This window comes from Heterodontus francisci, chromosome 11 (assembly GCF_036365525.1).
Source record: "Heterodontus francisci isolate sHetFra1 chromosome 11, sHetFra1.hap1, whole genome shotgun sequence".
In the NCBI taxonomy this organism is placed as follows: domain Eukaryota; kingdom Metazoa; phylum Chordata; class Chondrichthyes; order Heterodontiformes; family Heterodontidae; genus Heterodontus; species Heterodontus francisci.
This window is the reverse complement of record NC_090381.1, coordinates 110645753-110666958: the sequence shown is the minus strand read 5'-3', so window position 1 is coordinate 110666958 and position 21206 is coordinate 110645753.

The window sequence follows — 21206 nt, the reverse complement described above, 5'->3', positions numbered from 1 at the left end:
GCTCCCTCAATCTTTCTTCGTAGGACATGCCCTCCAGTCCAGGCAGCATCTTGGTAAATCTCCTCTGCACCCTCTCCAAAGCTTCCACATCCTTCCTATAATGAGGCGACCAGAATTGAACACAATATTCCAAGTGTGGGTGAACCAGGGCCTTAGCGAGCTGCAGCATAACCTCGCGGCTCTTAAACTCAATCCCCCTGTTAATGAAAGCCAACACACCATACGCCTTCTTAACAACCCTATCAACTTGGGTGGCAACTTTGAGCGATCTATGGACATGAACCCCAAGATCCCTCTGTTCCTCCACACTACCAAGAATCCTGTCTTTAAGCCTGTATTCCGCATTCAAATTCGACCTTCCAAAATGAATCACTTCACACTTTTCCAGGTTGAACTCCATCTGCCACTTCTCAGCCCAGCTCTGCATCCTGTCAATGTCCCATTGCAACCGACAACAGCCTTCCACACTATCCACAACTCCAGCAACCTTCGTGTCATTGGCAAACATGCTAACCCAGCCTTCCACTTCCTCATCCAAGTCATTTACAAAAATCACAAAGAGCAGAGGTCCCAGAACAGATCCTTGTGGAACACCACTGGTCACCGAGCTCCATGCTGAATACTTTCCATCTACTACCACCCTCTGACTTCTATGGGCCAGCCAATTTTGTATCCAGACAGCCAACTTTCCCTGAATCCCATGCCTCTTTACTTTCTGAATGAGCCTACCATGGGGAACCTTATCAAACGCCTTGCTAAAATCCATATACACCACATCCACTGCTCTTCCTTCATCAATGTATTTTGTCACATCTTCAAAGAATTCAATAAGGCTTGTGAGGCATGACCTGCCCCTCACAAAGCCATGCTGACTGTCTCTAATCAAACCATGCTTTTCCAAATAATCATAAATCCTGTCTCTCAGAATCCTCTCCAATAATTTGCCCACTACCAACGTAAGACTGACTGGTCTATAATTCCCAGGGTTATCCCTATTCCCTTTCTTGAACAAGGGAACAACATTTGCCACCCTCCAATCAACCGGTACTACTCCAGTGGACAGTGAAGATGCAAGGATCATCGCCAAAGGCACAGCAATCTCTTCCCTCACTTCCCGTAATATCCTTGGGTATATCCCGTCTGGCCCCGGGGACTTATCTGTCCTCATATCATTCACAACTTCCAGCTCATCCTCCCTCTTAATGTCAACCTGTTCGAGCATATCAGCCTGTTCCACGCTGTCCTCACAAACGACCAGGTCCCTCTCACTAGTGAATACTGAAGCAAAGTATTCATTTAGGACTTCCCCTACCTCCTCCGACTCCAGGCACAAGTTCCCTCCACTATCCCTGATCGGCCCTACCCTCACTCTGACCATCCTCTTGTTCCTCACATAAGTGTAGAACGCCTTGGGATTTTCCTTAATCCTACCCGCCAAGACTTTTTCATGTCCCCTTCTAGCTCTCCTAAGTCCATTCTTCAGTTCCTTCCTGGCTACCTTGTAACCCTTTAGAGCCCTTGCTTCCTCAACCTTAAGTAAGCTTCCTTCTTCCTCTTGATTAGCTGTTCCACATCTCTTGTCATCCAAGGTTCCTTCACCCTACTATCCCTCCCCGCCTCATCGGGACAAACCTATCCAGCAGTCGCAGCAAGTGCTCTCTAAACAACCTCCACATTTCAGTCATGCATTTCCCTGAGAACATCTGTTCCCAATTTATGCTCCCCAGTTCCTGCCTAATAGCATTGTAATTCCCCCTCCCCCAATTAAATATTTTCCCATCCCGTCTGCTCCTGTCCCTCTCCATGACTATAGTAAAGGTCAGGGAGTTGTGATCACTATCACCGAAATGCTCTCCCACCGAGAGATCTGCCACCTGGCCTGGTTCGTTGCCAAGCACCAAGTCCAACATCGCCTCCCCTCTAGTCGGCCTATCTACGTATTGAGTCAGGAAACCTTCCTGGACACACCTGATAAAAACTGCTCCATCCAAACTATTTGCACTAAGGAGGTTCCAATCAATATTAGGGAAGTTGAAGTCACCCATGACAACAACCCTGTTACTTCTGCACCTTTCCAAAATCTGCCTCCCAATCTGTTCCTCCATGTCTCTGTTGCTATTGGGGGGTCTATAGAAAACTCCCAACAAAGTGACTGCTCCTTTCCTGTTTCTGACTTCCACCCATAATGACTCAGTAGACAAACCCTCCTCGACGACCTCCCTTTCTGCAGCTGTGATACTATCCCTGATTAGCAATGCCACACCCCCACCTCTTTTACCTCCCTCCCTATTCCTTTTGAAACATCTAAACCCCGGAACATCCAACATCCATTCCTGCCCCTGTGATATCCACGTCTCCGTAATGGCCACAACATCATAGCTCAAGTACTGATCCATGCTCTAAGTTCATCACCCTTATTACTGACATTTCTTGCGTTAACATAGACACATTTCAACCCATCATACTGGCTGCAACATTGCCCTGTCAACTGTCTAACCTTCCTCACAGACTCTCTGCACTCGGTATCTGCCTGTTCAACAGCTACCCCATCCACTGATCCGTGGCTCCAGTTCCCATCCCCCTGCCAAACTAGTTTAAACCCTCCCGAAGTGCTCTCGCAAACCTCCCGCCCAGGATATTGGTGCCCGTGCAGTTCAGATGCCACCCGTCCTTCTTGTACAGGTCCCACCTTCCCCAGAAGGTATCCCAATGATCCACATATCTGAATCCCTCCCTCCTGCACCAGTTCTGTAGCCACATGTTCAGCTGCACTCGCTCCCTGTTTCTAGCCTCACTGGCACGTGGCACCGGTAACAATCCTGAGATTACTGCTCTGCTCGTCCTGCCTTTCAGATTCCAACCTAACTCCCTATATTTGCTTTTCAGGTCCTCATCCCTTTTCCTAGCTATGTCATTGGTACCGCTATGTCCCACGACCTCTGGCTGCTCCCCCTCCTCCTTAAGAATCCCATGCACTCAATCCGAGACATCCCTGACCCTGGCACCCAGGAGGCAACATACCATCCGGGAGTCTCGTTTGCAACCACAGAATCTCCTGTCTGTTCCTCTAACCATTGAATCTCCTTTCACTATCGCTCTCCTATTCTCCCCGCTTCCCTTCGGAGCCACTGAGCCAGGCTTAGTGCCAGAGACCTGGCCACTGTGGCTTTCCTCTGGTGGTCCCCCCCCCCAACCGTATCCAAAATGGTATATGTATTATTGAGAGTAACGGCCATAGGGGATCCCTGCACTGTGCGCCTATTCCCTTTCCCTCACCTGACGGTCACCCAGCTACCTTTATCCTGTAATTTAGGTGTCACTACTTCCCTATAACTGCTCGCCAGCACCCCCTCAGCATCCTGAATGATCCGAAGTTCATCCAGTTCCAGCTCCAGTTCCCTAACGTGGTCTGCGAGGAGCTGGAGTTGGGTGCACTTCTCACAGGTGAAGTCAGCAGGGACACAAGTGGTGACGCTCACCTCCCACATCCTGCAAGAGGAACATGCAACTGCCCTAGCTTCCATCCCCTCCGCACTAAATTGACAACAGAGATTTAAAAAAAAATGAAAACCTTACCTTTCCAAACCCTCCACACAAGAGTCATTTTTTTTTGGTTTGAGGAGGAGGATGGGTGGGAGACACTGCATGTGTAGTGTTCATGATGTGGATGTGGGAGGCACATCTCCAACCAAACAGAAACCATACCGGCTGAGCCCCAATAAGTTAACACATGTAAGATATTAAATCCAGTACATGCTGGATAACGATATAATTGAGCCTAGCCAAAGTAGATGGTGCTCCCCTATTGTTCTGGTCCCGAAATTGGATGGATCCAAATGGCTCTGTATTGATTACCGAAAGACTGTCCCAAACTTTAGGACCCTAGCCACCCCACTAACCAATGCAATGAAAAAAAAGCAAAGCAGCAAGAAAATCCCTCTGCTCTCTGCCAGTTTCTCTCTCATCGAAAAGAGGTGAGATCAGAAACTAAGCTGCCTCCGGTTATCTTCGAAAATGCACGAGAAGAAAGTTCAAGAAAAGAGATTTCCTACGACTCCTACTCCACTTGGCATTTTCAGTCAGTTAGTTCCAGCTTTGAACCTTATGTTAGTTAAGAAAAGATTCTAGTTTTAACTGGGACCCCGTCAGTTTGTAATTAAGCTATTTTCTACTTGGCAAATGTCCTGGCCCTTTTGTTGCCTTTACCTTTCTTTGTATGCTTGTGAGCATGCGTTGTGAAGTTAACTCCCTCCCGAGTTTCAGAGTGTGTGTTAATAAATCCTACATCTTTGTTTTAACTTTACCAAAAGTGTCCTTTAAATGTCAGGGTTCACAAACTGGGGCGTGGGGAAATACGGCATCAAGATTTTCCACTTTTTTAAACAAGGGAGAAATTTAAGTCACAATCAGCTCACAGACAGGTTCTTGAAATTATAAAGAAATTTGTTTTCAAAATTAACCAGCTCTTCGTAACACAAGTGACTGATAATGTATGAGGTGAATCTTTTCTCCTGCATGAAGAGAGACTGAAAAAGCTAGGGTTGTTTTCCTTAGTGCAGAGAAGGCTGAGGGGTGGGGGGGGGGTGGGGGTGGGGTGGGGGACATGATTGAGATATACAAAGTTATGAGGGCCATTGATAGGCTAGATAGGAAGAAACTTTTTCCCTTAGTGGAGGTGTCAATAACCAGGGGGCATAGATTTAAGGTAAGGTGCAGGTAGTTTAGTTGGGATTTGAGGATTTCTTTTTCATCCAGAGGGTGGTTAGAATCTTGAACGCACTGCCTGAAGAGGTGGTAGAGGTAGGAACCCTGACAACATTTAAGAAATATTTAGATGAGCACTTGAAACGCCATAGCATACAAGGCTATGGGCCATGTGTTGGAAAATGCGATTAGAATAGTTAGGTGTTGTATGGCTGGCACTGACACGATGGGCCGAAGGGCCTGTGTCTGTGCTGTATAACTCTCTGATTCTCTCTTTCTCTCTCTCTGACTCTATGAAATGGAGATTTGAGGGAGGTGCATCATCGGGTCATGGTGTGTTCGAGGGAAAGGTGGACCAGAGCAGCTGAGATTAGCACCTGCAAGTGTGTGCTTTTGGGATTCCAGCAGATGTGAATGCCTGAATTCAGATTGAAATGTCAGTCACTGGTAGACTGCATGGGAAATGAATCTCAGGTCAGGAGAAACGCCTGACTATTTGAGCCTTCCATGCCTCTCCTGCAGCCAACTCCTGCAAACCTTCAACTGCTTCCCCAGGACGTTCAGGTGGCTGCACACCCTCCTCCTCCTCAAACTCTTCAACCTCCTCATCTGAGGATGCCTCGTGCTGAACAATTTCCTCGGGATTCAGGGTCTCACCCCTTTGCAGCACCAGGTTATGTAAGGCGCAGCAGACAACTGCAATACTGGATACCCATGCTGGTGAATACTGAAGGGCACCATCTGTTTGATCTAGGCACCTAAATCGCATCTTCAGAAGACCTATGGTGACTCTAGTGGTCACATATCTCGCATTGTACCATTGCTCTGCCTTATTCTGTGGGTTCCTCACAGGTATCAGCAACAATCTCTTCCGCAGATACCCCCTGTCGCCAAGTATCCATCCTTGCATGCACTCGGAGGGGCTGAAAATCTTTGGCACCTGGGAGTTCTGGTGAATAAATGTGTTGTGACTGCTTCCTGGATAACGAGAACACACCTGCAATATACTTTTATGGTGGTTAGGGGCAAGTTGCACAATCATTGATTGAAACTCCTTTTGATTAATGAAGGCCCGTGGCTGAACTAGAGGAGCTCTGATGTCCACATGTGTGCAGTCAATCCCGACGTGGACCATGGAGAACCCAGTGATGGCGCTGCACTCTCTGGTTGTCTTGGCCTGACTGGCAGAATCAGTCTTGAGCTTGATGAACTGTTTGGCATACCTGAAATGGCATCGATTACCATCCTATGCAGTGCTGTACAGATTATTGTGAGATTCCATACACGTCTCCTGTGGAAGCCTGGAATGAGCCTAATTCATAGACGTTCTGAGTGATTGTGATCTTTAGTGCCACAGGCATTCGATGGCCACCCATACAGTTAGAGTTGACCTCCACTGCCATCATCTCACACAGAGATGTCACAGTCTCTCGGGATAGGTAGAGTCTTCTAAGGCACTGGCACTCTGACATCTGCAGGAAGCTGACATCTGCAGGCACACCCTGCCTTCTGTGTTGACTCACCTCCTCACAGATGCTTGCTCACGGTGCACTCTGTGGGCGTCTGCCCCACCCCCATAACCAGGCTGCAGTTGGCCAGTAGGTCGCTGATTTCCCTGGCCACTTATCCCCTTGTCCCACCTTCTGGTGCTGTCTTTCTCGCTGGAGGACCCTCTACCAGAGTAGACAATGTCCATGGCTGCAGAGTCCCAAAGATGTATTGGGGACAGCTTTTTGCTGCCTACTCAGGGACAGGCACTCACAGCCTCTTTCCCCTAGTGAGGATAAAACAGATATGCTGCGGCCCTACTAGGAGTATTACTCACTCAGAAGAGCCCTGGTGAGCCTACAATATCTGCCCCAACTTTGGAATTAACTGATAAATACAACACACATAAAAGAAAATTCAAGTACCTCCAACTCCTTCAGTGACACAGCGGTTGCTGCTCATTTAAAGCAGCCGGGTCTGTGACCCCCCTGTATGACCCATGCACAGAATGTGAAATCGAATGGCTGACGTATAATGGCTGACAATTGGCTTTTTAATCACTTTAATTGACAGTCAATTGCCTTCAGTTGGACTGCAAATGATGGCCCCCTCTCACTTACCATCACACGAGCATAAAATGGCGATTCTTTCTTTTGGGCCTCCTTATCTCGAGAGACAATGGATACGCGCCTGGAGGTGGTCAGTGGTTTGTGAAGCAGCGCCTGGAGTGGCTATAAAGGCCAATTCTAGAGTGACAGGCTTTTCCACAGGTGCTGCAGAGAAATTTGTTTGTCGGGGCTGTTGCACAGTTGGCTCTCCCCTTGCGCCTCTGTCTTTTTTCCTGCCAACTACTAAGTCTCTTCGACTCACGATACGGGCTGGAATTTCAAGGTGGATGGATGGGAGCCGGACTCCAACGTGAAAGTCGGTGGCGAACCCGCTTCCACCTCGCCTGGGGATCCCTCTCATGTTTTACGTATCCCCAGGCATTAATTGCCCCAAGGTGGGACTTCCCCCACTTGAGGGAGGAGGTCCCGGCCAATCAGCAGGCCAGCAGCTCTTAGTCCCAGCAGCTGCACCGGGACGGTGGCCACTGCTGAGCCTGCAGCCCATCCGACTCCATGGATCGAGGAGGGAAGGTAAGTAGGGGGATGCCTCACCAGGGGGATTGGTCCTTCCCTGGTGTGGCTGAGTGGTCATTTGGGGGGAGGGGGGGTGTCTTGGGTCCTGGGGGTTAGGAGGCAGGGGTGACCCTCAATAGGGCATCCTGTGCCCGACTGCCATGTCGCCCCCCCACCCCGGGTGCGGAAAGGCCGGCAGCTATCGCTGGCCAGCCTTTCACGTCCCCAGCACACCCGCTTGCCATGGGTAAAATACCCGTGGAGGGGGGCGAGGGCCCTTATGTGGCTGTTAAGTGGCCGCTTAAGGGTCTTGATTGACTTCGGGCGGGGAGGCTGTTCCCCCCCACCCCCACCCCGCATGACCGCCGTAAACTTGTCCGGAGGTGGAATTGGGGTGGGTAGGCCGCTCAATTTTACACCACCCCCATACCACCATCCGACCCGCTGGGGCTGCGTAAAATACCGGCCATGGCGTGATGACGTCGGGGACCACATCTGACGTCATCGGCCGCCATTTTTCACTTTGGCCACATCCGAGGATGCCTGATTTGGGAAGGTAAAGTTCCAGCCTACGTCCAAATCAGGTTTTAGTATTTTGTTCTCATCAACTGTTATGAACGCTGGACTTTGTAATGTTCTTGTCCTTTGGCCTCTTTGTCTCGAGAGACAATGGTTAAGCACCTGGAGGTGGTCAGTGGTTTGTGAAGCAACGCCTGGAGTGGCTATAAAAGCCAATTCTATAGTGACAGACTCTTCCACAGGTGCTGCAGATAACGTTGGTTGTCGGGGCTGTTACACAGTTGGCTCTCCCCTTGCACTTCTGTCTTTTTTCCTGCCAACTGCTAAGTCTCTTCGACTCGCCACACTTTTGCCTCGCCTTTATGACTGCCCACCAGCTCTGGCAATCACTGACAACTGACTTCCACGACTTGTGATCAATGTCACAGAACTTCATGTCATGTTTGCAGATGTCTTTAAAGCGGAGACATGGATGGCCAATGTGTCTGATACCAGTGACGAGCTCGCTGTACAATGTGTCCTTGGGGATCCTGCCATCTTCTATGTGGCTCACATGGCCAAGCCATCTCAAGCACCACAGGCTCAGTAGCGTGTATATGCTGGGGATGTTGGCCGCCTCGAGGACTTCTGTGTTGGAGATACGGTCCTGTCACCTGATGCCAAGGATTCTCCGGAGGCAGCGAAGATGGAATGAATTGAGACATTGCATTTGGCTGACATACGTTGTCCAGGCCTCGCTGCTGTAGTGCAAGGTACTGAGGACACAGGCTTGATACACTCGAACTTTTGTGTTCTGTGTCAGTGCACCATTTAACCACACTCTCTTGAGCAATCTGGACATAGCAGTGGAAGCCTTTCCCATGTGCTTATTGATTTCTGCATCAAGAGACAGGTTACTGGTGATAGTTGAGTCTAGGCAGGTGAACTGTTGAACAACTTCCAGAGCGTGGTCGCCGATATTGATGGATGGAGCATTTCTGACATCCTGTCCCATGATGTTTGTTTTCTTGAGGCTGATGTTTAGGCCAAATTCGTTGCAGACAGCCGCAATCCTGTCGATGAGTCTCCACAGACACTCTTCAGTGTGAGATGTTAAAGCAGCATCGTCAGCAAAGAGGAGTTCCCTGATGAGGACTTTTCGTACTTTGGTCTTCACTCTTCGATGGGCATGGTTAAACAACCTGCCACCTGATCTTGTGTGGAGGAAAATTCCTTCTTCTGAAGACTTGAATGCATGTGAGAACAGCAGGGAGAAGAAGATCCCAAACAGTGTAGGTATGAGAACAAGGCCCTGTTTCACACCACTCAGGAGAGGAAAGGGGTCTGATGAGGCGCTGCTATGCTCAATTGTGCCTTTCATATTGTCATGGAATGAGGTGATGATACTTAGTGGCTTTGGTGGACATCTGATCTTTTCTAGTAGTCTGAAGAGACCACATCTGCTGACGAGGTCAAAGGCTTTGGTGAGGTCAATGAAAGCAACATGGAGGGGCATCTGTTGTTTGCAGCACTTCCTGTAGCTGGCGAAGGGAGAACAGCATGTCAATGGTGGATCTCTCAGCTCGAAAGCCACACTATTCCTCAGGGTAGACACACTCAGCCAGCTTCTGGAGCCTGTTTAATGCGACTTGAGTGAAGACTTTCCCCACTATGCTGAGCAGGGAGATTCCACGGTAGTTGTTGCAGTCACCGTGGTCACCCTTGTTCTTATAGAGGGTGATGATATTGGCATTATGCAGGTCCTGTGGCACTGCTCCCTCGCCCCAGCACAGGCAAAGCAGTTCATAGAGGGCAGAAAGTATAGCAGGCTTGGCACTCTTGGTTATTTCAGGGGTAATCGTCATTCCCAGGGGCTTTTCCGCTGGCTAGAGATTCAATGGCATCACTGAGGTCTGATTTTGTTGGCTGTACATCCAGCTCATCCATGACTGGCAGAGACTGGGCTGCATTGAGGGCGGTCTCAGTGACAACATTTTCCCTGGAGTACAGTTCTAGGTAGTCTTCCACCCAGTGGTCCATTTGCTTGCATTGGTCAGTGATTGTGTCCCCTGATTTAGATTTGAGGGGGGCGATCTTCTTGATGGTTGGCCCAAAATCTCTCTTAATGCCATCATACATTCCTCTGATGTTTCCGGTGTCGGAGGCCAGCTGAATATAACTGCATAGATGTTGCCAGTCGTCATTTGCGCAGCACCTGGCTGTTCTTTGTGTAGTGCTTCTGGCTGCTTTAAATGCTACAGATGTCAACTCGCTGGAGGTTTTCTTGTAGTTCGACAGTGCAATGCGCTTAGCATTGTAATATGTAATATTAAATATATGTTATATTAATAATTGTAATATGGTTATCTTTTAAACACTGTGGTATTTAAAGCTGTGAAAAATGGATTTGGAGGAAACATGACCTCACAATATTTCAGCCCAGAGATAAGTCAGGAATCTTGGTTTCCAAGACAACAAGGAACCCAGATCGAAGGCCTGTTTGAAAGCAGAGTAAAGGCTGTAAAACCTGAAGGATAATTGGTTTTCCTCTCCCAGAGTCTCAGATCATAAACAAGGAGCCAAGGGTCCTATAAATATATAAATGCAAATTTGAATTGCAATATTTAACTCGTGGAAACAAAGGCAGTCCCAGGTGGTTGAGCTATGCTTAGACTTCTGGACTCAATAGGCAAAAGACTATTGATATTTTTGTTCTGAATAAATTCAAGAGGCTTTCTTAAGTCTGGAAGGCTGAAACAAAGACATGAAGATCACTAAAAACAACCTCAAGAGAGAGAGAGAGAGAGACGGAAGCAGCTGCTCTCAGATCATGGATGCAGGAAAAGCCTGCTAAAACTTGAACCCAATTCCAAAGTTGAGGTTAGTGGAGGGGAAAAGACTACCGGGCTCACCAAGTGTTGCCTTATTAATGGATGTCCAGGTCAAATGTGCTCAGAAGAAGTGAGCAAACAGGATATTGGCTTTGAGGAGGACTAGGAGATCCAAGCCATTGCAACTGGGAGGAGTTTGGAGTTTTTAACTGCAAGGATGCATTTTTTTTTGCTGACAACACTGTATAATAGATGAATGTGGTGTTTATTTTAAGTGTCTTAATAAGTTAACAGGCAATACCCTTCACTGTAATTTAGTGTATTAGCTACCTAATAAGTGCTGTTTAATTAATGTTGATTTTTAGTTAACTTGTAGTAAATGTCTGAGAATATGACATCTTGTGATGTAATTCTTTAATTGGTCTGGGGAGTTCAAATCTCGTGTTTTAAATTTAACGGTCTCTCTTGAAGTCGTAACGAATTGGGGACTTGTGTGGGATATTAATCATTCACGATCAGTTTGTAAAACGGGTTTCCTGGAATTTTTCAGTGTTTAAACAAACAAGATTTAATATTTACTTTGGAAGTGTTCAGTGGGAAATCAACATGAGTGCCATCAATGTAAAAAGGATTTTTTCAGTAAAAAGATTTGATTCTCAGTTTATTGCAGCAGTTTAAAATGGTCGATTTGGACGCTACATCTGCACACTTTGGGGTTAGTGTGAAATCAGGTGCTAGGAAAGCGGAGATAGTCCAAGAGTTGGTTCCTCACTTGAAGCTTGAGGAAGAAAAGGATGTTGCTATTAGCATGGAAAGCTGTGGAGGTGTACTCACCTCTGTCAGATGAACACTCAAGGGACTATGGTTGAGTAAAGACTGCTTTTCCCAATGCTTATGAATTGGTACCAGAGGCTTACAGGCAAAAATTAGGAATTAAATACAAGGGCCAGACATATATGGAATGTACTAGAGAGAAGGAAATGGTTTTTGATAGGTGATATAGCTCAATGAAGATTGAGCAAGACCTTGAGAGCCTTAGGGGCGTAGTTCTAATAGAATAATTTAAAAATAGCGTCCCTTCAGGAATATTCTCCCATGTAGAAGAACATAACGTTGGTGAAATAAGGGATGTTGCAGTACGGTCAGATGATGAAGAATTGACCCACAAAAACAGTAGTTACAAGCCCCAGTTTGGAAACGTTCAGAGACGTTGGAGAGACAGAAGGTTTTAGTGAGAGATAAAGGAGAGGATGTGGCAATTCCCAGAGTAGTGTGAAAGATAATCAGGAGTCTAGAGTTGAGTCAAAAGGACCAACATACTATTTTTATCATAAAAGTGGTAATATAAAATCAGAAGGCTGGGACTTTATAGTCAAACTGGTAGTTGTGGTCGCCTATACTAAAAGGAATGCCCAAAAGGAGATGCGGCTGACAAGCCAGTGGCTTTGGTAATTTTAAATAATGGGCAGAGGGGTTGTTGCCTGTGTGTTGTTGAATTAAATTAGGGCCTGAAAGGTTATAGACGTTTTATGTTCAAGTGTAAGGTGTCTGCATCCATTTGGTGAGGCAGAAAAGTCAATTGTTCTGCTTAGAGATACAGGGAAAACCCAATCATTAATTGTAGCAAAGGATGTGAATTTCCCCCCAAGTAATTTCAATGAAAGTGAAAGTCCCAGTGCCTGGCATTGAGGGAGCTTTTTAAAAATTCAAGGGCATCACTGGTTAGGCCTGCATTTATTGCCCATCCCTAATTGCTCTTGAGAAGATGCTGGTGAGCTGCCTTCTTGAACTGCTGCAATCCATTTGGTGCGTGCCCACCAACAGTGCTGAATGGGAGGGTGTTCCAGGATTTTGACCCTTCAACAGAGAAGGAACAGTAACATATTTCCCAGTCAGGATGGTGTGTGACTTGGAGAGGAACTTTCAAATTGTGGTTTTCACATGCATCTGCTGCCCTTCACCTTCTAGGTGGAAGAGGTTGTGAGTTTGGAAGGTGCTGTCAAAGGAGATGTGGTGCATTTCTGCAGTGCACCTGTTGACGGTACACACTTCTGCTCCTGTGTGTCAGTGGTTCAGAGAGTGAAAGCTGAAGGTGGTGGATGGATGCTTAGTTCCGGATGGTGTCAAGCTTCCTGAATGTTGTTTGAGTCGCACTCATCCAGGCAAGTGGAGAGTATTCCATTACAAATCTGACATGTAACTTGTAGATGGTGGACAGGATTTGGGGAGTCAGGAGGTGGTTTACTCACCGCAGAATTCCCAGCCTCTAACCTGCTCTTGTTGCCACAATATTTATATAACTACTCCAATTCAGTTTCTGTTTAATGGTAACCTCTAGGATGTTGATAGTGGGGGATTCAGCGATGGCAATGCCGTTGAATGTCAAGGGAAAATGCTTGGATTCTCTTTTGTTATAGATGCTCATTGCCTGGCACTTGTGTGCGTGAATGTTACTTGCCACTTAGAGTAGTGATTATGTTACTGGGCCACTGGTAAAAAAGGCTTGCATTTATATTGCACCTTTATCTAGAATTTAAAGAAAGGGTATAATATAGGAAAATAACTTGCAAAATGCAGAGATAGACCCCTGAATATTCCCCCACCCCCCCTCCCTTCTGTAATGCAGAGTGAGACCCCTGAATAACACAACTTACCTTCGCTGGAGACAACCTCTGTCTCTGAGGACCTGCCGGCTTTTCAGATCATGAACAGGACGACATGTGACGCCTGCCCGTTCAATGAAAAATCTGGCAGTGCGGGTGGCTGCATAATCAGAAACGGTAAGTAATCATTACCATATGTTGATTGTGGTGCCGCTGCCGTGCGGCAGGGTGGCTGCACCAAAGTCCTGCGATTGCCGGTAGTATGCTGCCGGCACTTCTGGATGTCACGGGTCGAGGTGGGCTTCTCCTCGCAGCATTTTACCGGCCCCCGTGCCACGACCTGCTGCATGGCGGGGCCGGTAAACTTCAGCCCATGCTTTCCTAAGTCTGATAGGCTGAAAGGAAGACAGGAAGACTAGTAACAACAGCCTCAAATGATGGAGAGAAAGAGGGACCTAAAGAGAGAAAGAAACAGCTGCTCTCAGGTCGCTGATACATCAAAAGGCTGCTACGACTTGAACTCGATTTGAAGGTTGAGTCTGGCAGATGAGAAAAGACCAACGGGGTCAGCAGAGATTGCTTTATTAATGAAATGTTCAGGTCGAATATGCTCAGAAGAAGTGAGAGAAGAGGCTTTGAGAAAGACAAGGAGATCCAAACCATTGCAACTAGGAGGTGTTTGGGATACATTTTCTGCTGAAAAAACTGTGTAATATATAAATATGGTGTGGGGTTTTCCAGTGTGTTAATAAGTTGGTGGGAAATACCCTGCTTTGTAATTTAGTGTATTAGCTACCTACTAAGTACTGTAACATTAATATTGATTTTTAGTTTGGTTGTTATAGTAAAAGTCTTAGAACCTAAATTCTTGTCAGTAATGTTTTAATTGGTCTGGGGAGTTCATGTCGCCTGTTTTAAATTTAACAGTCTGTAATCAAGTTGCAGCATCTTCGGTATTAGCACAAGCTTTACATGCCATCCCGAAATTGTGAATAGTGCTTGTAAAAGCTTCATCTAGATTATTAACATAGGTCTTGAAGATCAGCAGTTCCAACATGGATCGCCACGTAAATCCACTAGTAACCAGTGTCCAGGCAGAACCACTTCCATTGCTAACAATACTCTGCCTGCAAGAACACAACCAAACCCCTATTGAGTCTGGAGTCAGTGCTCCGATCCCACAAGACTCTATCTTATAAAGTATTCTATTATGTAGGCACCATGTCAAAAGCTTTCTACAAGTCCACTTATGTGATATCAACAGGGCTATTTTCATGCACCTATTTAGTTACCTTTTCACAAATTCAAACAGTTTGGTGAACTTTCTCTTCCAGAGCCATATTACGACTCAGTACTAACCAGGCCTAAGTAACTTGAGTAAAATCAAAATACTGCAGAGGCTAGAAATCTGAAATAAAAACAAGAAATTCTGGAAATACTCAGCAGGTCTGGCAGCATCTGTGGAGAGAGAAGCAGAGTTAACGTTTCAGGTCAGTGACCCTTCATCAGAAGTGGCAAATATTAGAAATATAAAAGTTTTTAAGCATGTAAAGCGGGAGTGGGGCAAGAGATAACAAAAGAGAAGATGTTGATAGGACAAGGTCACAGAGAATAACTGACCAGAAGGTCATGGAGCAAAGGAAAACAGTATGTTAATGGTGCACTGAAAGACAAATGTTAGTACAGAGAGGGTGTTAATTGACAGAAAACAGAACAGCCTGGCCCAAGCACAAACATAAAAAATAACAATGGGTAGGCACAGTAGAAACAAACTGAAATAAAATAAACAAATAAAAAATTAATAAAAAACTAAAATAAAAATAAAAAGGGGGGCTCATCATGCTCTAAAATTATTGAGCTCAATGTTCAGTCCGGCAGACTGTAGCGTGCCTAATCGGTAAATGAGGTGCTGTTCTTCGAGCTTGCGCTGATGTTCGCTGGAACACTGCATCAAACCCAGGACAGAGATGTGGGCATGAGAATGGGAGGGGCGGGGGGGGGGGGGGCGGCGGGGGTCGGGGGAGGTGTTGAAATGGCCAGCTTACCGGAAGTTCGGGGCCATACTTTTGGACTGAGCGATGGTGTTCGGCAAAGCGGTCACCCAATCTACTTTTAGTCTCCCCATTGTGAGCAACGAATACAATATACTAAATTCAAAGAAGGAGAAGTAAATCGCTGCTTCACATGAAAGGAGTGTTTGGGGCCTTGGATAGTGAGGAGACAGGAGGTAAATGGGAAGGTATTATACCTCTGTGATTGCAGGGGAAGGTAGGAGGTAAGTAACTTGAGGTTCCCTGTGTCCTTATTATGTACGTTTTGGCTCTGGCTGCCAGTCCAGACCGGAATCCATTACTCCCATTCCCCTTTTCCCTCCAGTGTTTTTCTTCTGTTCTCTTTACCTCTCCTAAATGTCATGTAAACTTTCATTTCCCCAACTTAGATATTCTTCCTTCCCAAATCTCTACCTCAACCCTTCAGCACTCTTCATCTTCCAACTCTCCTGCCTCCATCCTAGGCCTACAGTTCCCCCCTGTGCCTCTTTGGCATCTTAAAAAGGGTCCATTAAGGAACTCATCGCTGCCTCCTTATGAGCAGCCACCCTGCCTGCCCCATTCTACTCTCTCACTGATCTTCCCACCGGCCATGCCTACTGGGGCTAATCTTTTGAAGCTCCTTCCCATTCCAGTCACCCCTATCACTGCTGATCCTGTGGATTCTGCCAGTGGATCAGCTTTCACTGACCCTCTCCCCATCTTGCTCCAGAATTTCTGTTCATTGCAAACAAGGCCCTTGCCACCCATTAGCTTATTGTGGATGATTGTATCAACATCATAGCCTCGATGGAATCTTGGTGAAATGTGATAACACAGTCACTCTAAATGAAGCCTCCCCGACAGGCTATAGCTTCCACCTCTTGCCCCATTAAAATTATTGCAGTGGTGGTGTGGCTGTTACTACCAAATAGATTCTTCATCTGTCCCATTGTATCTCTGGTACTTCCTCGTCCATTGAGCATCTCACCTTGTTCCAGTCCTCTTGCCTCTCATTTAAAATCCTAATTTTCTACCACTCACCCAAGTAGTACACTAAATTTCTGGTGAAATATCTTAATTACTTTCCCGCTCAGCCTCCCCACCAAGGGAATAATCATCCTCAGTGATTTCAACCTCACCACGCTCTCTTTCCTGTGCGTTTACTACTTTTCTATCCTTCCTCAATCTCTCCCTCCATATAAACTCCATATTGAAGGCCACCTCCTCAACCTTCTTTTACTTCTATTGTGTCAATACAGATAAGATCATTTCTGATCGCTCTCCATCCACATTCCCTTTCCATCTCCCAATCTCACTTTCTTCTGCGTCTTACCCTAGAAATATCTCTTCTCCATGACACTTACAATTGCATTTTCAAACTCTGAACTGTCAAGACTTTGGCCAATCACCACGACTTTTCTACAGTTAATCTGCTGCATGAAACCTTCACCTCTACCTTTGATACCTTAGTCCACCTTAAAACCATTGAACCACTCAGCCTGGTCGTTTCCTCTGTTACAACTTTTATCTCTGCTCTTTTCAGTCCAAGGGTCGCAGTCTTGAACTTTTATGGAGGAAAACTGCATTAGCAATTCATCACCAGATGACAGAAAGCACTATTGGGTCTTGTTCTCCTCTGCCATACATGTTTACTATCCCAGGATCATCCTGGAATACAACCATAATTCCTGGTTTCTCTTCTTTAAAAAACATTTGTAAACTCATCTCTTGTCTCCACTACCCTCACATCCAACAATAAGCATGGGCAGCTCATCAACATCTTTGTCACTATGATTGAGACCATATTTTCAGCAATGCTTTTCTTCTCCCCAAAGCCCATTGGTTCAAACGTCCCCTTAGGTGTTGCCCTGTCCTAGCACTGTGCTCGTATTTTTCCCTCCTATCTCCCCTTAGGCCCGCTCCTGCTTAATTTGTTCATGAAACCCAACTCCTGCTCCATCAGCCTATTTCCACCAAACTGCTGACCACTCAGCATCCCTCCTGGCCCCCATGTTAACTAATATTGTTAACATTTCACTCCTCAGATACTTCCCCCTCTCTTTCAATCTGCAATTATCATGCCACTGCAGAAAAAAACACCATTGAACCCTCTGTCCTTGCAAACTACGGCCCTATCTCCAATCCCTTTCCTCTTCAAAGTCCTTAAACGTGCTGTCGCCTCCCACATCCGTGCCAATCTTTCCCAGTCACATTTCTGTGCTTGCTGCAATATTGAAACAGCCCTTATCAACATTTCAAATGACATCCGATGCGACTGTGACTGTGGTAAACTATCTCTTCCCGTCCTTCTCGACAAGTCTGCAACCTTTAATATGGTTGACCGCACCATTCTCCTCCATTGCCGAGCTGGATGGAACTGTACTCGACTGGTTCTGTTCTTACCTATCCAGTTGTAGCTATGGAATAACCTGCGATGGCCTCTCCTTCTGCTTCTGCACCATTACCACTGAAGTACCCCAAAGATCTATCCTTGCTCTACTCCAATTTCTCATCTACATACTGCTCTTCGATGACATCATCCTAATGCACAGCATCAGGTTTCAGATGTACATTCATGACATGCAGCTCAACCACACCAGTAGCTCTCTTGACCTCTCCACTATTTGCAAATTTGGTGTCATGCTTAATGCTGAGATGAGTTTCTGACTACATATCCACTCCATAACATTGCCCAAATCACCTCTGTCTTGGCTCATCTGCTACTGAAACCCTCATCTATGCCTTTTTCTACCTCCGAATCTGACTATTCTAATGCATTGGTAGCCGACGTTCCCATCTCCATCCTCCATAAACTTTCATCCATAGTTCTGCTGCCCATACCCGAAATCACATTGCTTCCCGCTGACCATCGGCCCTGTTCTCATTGACTTACATTGGCTCCTGGCTGAGCAACACATAATTTAAAAATTCTCATGCTTGACTTCAAATCTCTCCATGGTCTTGCCCCTCCCGATCCCTGTAACTTCCTCCAGTCTTGAAACACCGAAAGTAACTGCACCCCTCCAATTCTGACCCCTTGGCAATCCACAAGTTTAACCACTCCATCACTGATATTGTTCCTTCAGCTGTTTAGGCCCTACGTTCTGGAATTCCAACCCTAAAACTCTCCATTTCTCTACCTCTCTTTCCTACCGTAAGACATTCCATAAAACCTACCTCTTTGCCTGTGTTTTTGCTCATCTGCCCTGATATTTCCTTATGTGTCAACCTTAGTTTTATAAAACTCCTGTGAAGTGCCTTGAGCAATTTTCCCAGGTTAGAGGCAATACATAAATACAAGCTGTTGTTGATGTCATTGATTACTTGATACATCCCTATGTTTTGTGCATCCTCCAGTGAATGCAGTTAGGCCCAGAATGCCTATTAGATTTGAGGTTGTTGATTCTGTTCCAGATTGTATCTACATGCTCTTGGGTATACTCAACCTTAATCAACGAGTCATATAATGGAGAAGCAGGCCATCCGGCCATCATACAGCTGAATCACAACAGTAAACTATGGCAGAGATGCTGGGTGAACAGAAGTACAGATAAGATGCTCTGAAAATGAGGGATAGGAGTAAGCCACTCCTACTCCACTGAAATCAGAAATGGGCATCATTAGACTAGCTTTTGTTCGCCATACCATCGTTTCATTTTATAGTCCAACCTTCTTGAGATAAAGGCCAACATGAGCAAACATGATCTGAATATTTAGAACAAAAAAGATTTAGAAAATATTTGATAGATGTTTATAAACACAACAGGGAAAATGAATTTTTTTTTACTGTGGTTGAAGTTAATTAGAGAGCACGGATTTATCATCAGACAAATCCAAGTGAGAGTCGAAGCTAATTTATTTTTTAATTGGAAGTTTTGGAAAACAGCGATATAAGAATAATCTGTAATGATTTTGAAAGTTGAAGTAGATAAACGATTTAGAGAATAAAATAAGCAAAGAAACAAACATGGAGCAGTAGACAAGGAATGGAATTAAACAGAGAACTCATTGAGAAAACTAGGCAAAGCACAATGGGCCAAACAACCTCCTTCTGTTTTGTAACATGTATTGGTTCTAAACGCAATGGTCATGTAAGCTGGTAAGTGGAAGGGTAATGAAGACAGAATTCCAGGAGTTAAGTCTGGAGATGACGGGGAAATGCATGTGAGTTACAGCGGTGGTGGGTAAGGTAAGAATGGTTTAAGATGATGTTGCCGTGATGAAAGTCGCCGTCCTCGTAGGGGACAGGCTATGAGTGATTGAATCTCTGCTCAGAGTCCAATAGGTAACCACGGTTATATGCCATTGTGTATAGCCTGAATGAGCCGCTGGAGGGTGGAAGGAATTGGCAATTAACAAGTAAAGATTCCAGTGGAGGCCAAAATGAATGTTTTGCTTGAGAAAAAGTTGGAAGTCGCTCACAACCTCATCATAGACTGGCTGGCAATTAGAACAGAAGAGGAGTAATTTTGATGGAGATGGCCGAGAATAAAGCTGGGTCAATACTTAGAGGTATGACACCGTGGTGTGGATGTTGTCATGGAAGGACGGCAAGTAGGCAAGAACAGAAAGAAATGAAAAATTGAACACAGAGAGTACAGGGAGTCACTACGTGGGTGTGAGAGGAGAGACCTTTGCAGGCAATGAAACAGCTGTGTGAAGACAGGTAAGAATACCCCACAAGAGAGTGACAATGAAGTGGAGAGCAAGAGAGACAGCGACAAAGAGGTCTGGAAACAGAAACAGTAGCGGAACGAATGATAAAGAGCCTTAATAAATGAACGTGGCAGACTCAAGTGAGAAAAGAGGGACGGACTCATTTGAGGCAGAAAGGCAAACGTGAAGAAGGGGTAGACATATAGAAGCAGAAGAGGACAGTCTGATGGAGGGGAAATACACCCAAAAGTAAACGAGTAAGAGACATAGTTGGGTAAATTGATCTGCCCCAAGAGGGAAAAATGGGCAACAGTGAATTGGCATCACTCGCCTCTCCCCTTCCATTATCTTATCGTTGAAAGATAATCGGGCTGGGTGCATAAAGGGAGGCAGATTGGATACTTCCCGTCTTTCATTATTGGCAGCATTTTAAATTACAGCTCCATGCAATTCTACAGCAAGTTCTTTGGAACTCTCTGCCTCAAAAAGTGGTGGAGGCAGGGTCATTGAATAATTTTAAGGCAGAGGTAGATAGATTCTTGTTAGGCAAGGGATTCAAAGGTTATCGGGTAGATGGGAGTGTGGAATTTGAGACACAAACAGATCAGCCATGATCTTATTGAATGGCAGAGCAGGCTAGAGGGCCCGAATGGCCTACTCCTGCTCCTAATTCGTATGTTCGTATGTTCTTCCTGCGATTCAAGCTCTACGCCAACAATATTAGACGAACGGTAATAAAATAACTTTCTTTTGTTGGGTTGGATGGGTGTAGATTCCAGCTCCCAGTTCTCCTTTTCCAATAGCTTAAGTGGATATTTTATGTTTTCTTAAGCAGTCTAAGACGGCTTCGGTTTACTGATACATTGCAGAATGGTACCTCTAATTTGGTAGCACTCACTCCGTATTCCACAGACTTGGCACTTATTCTAATTTGCCGCGTCCTTAGTGAAACTTAAAATGGAACTACTGAGGCTTAAATGCCATACAGCTAACAGCTGAGACGATGTGACGTTGGAGAAAGGTGAAATAAAAACAGAATATGTTGCAAATGCTCAGCAATTTAGCCAATATCAATCAAAAGAGAAACAGATGCTGCCTGACCTGCTAAATATTTCCAGAATTTTCTGTTTTTATTTTAGATTTTCAGTATCCGCAGCATTTTAAGTTTTAGGCAGAAGGGTATTCGATTGTCTTAGTTTGTCAATGACAAATTCACAAAGCTACTAGAAATTAATGAACTAAGTTGTTACTAATTTCCTCGACTTACAAAAA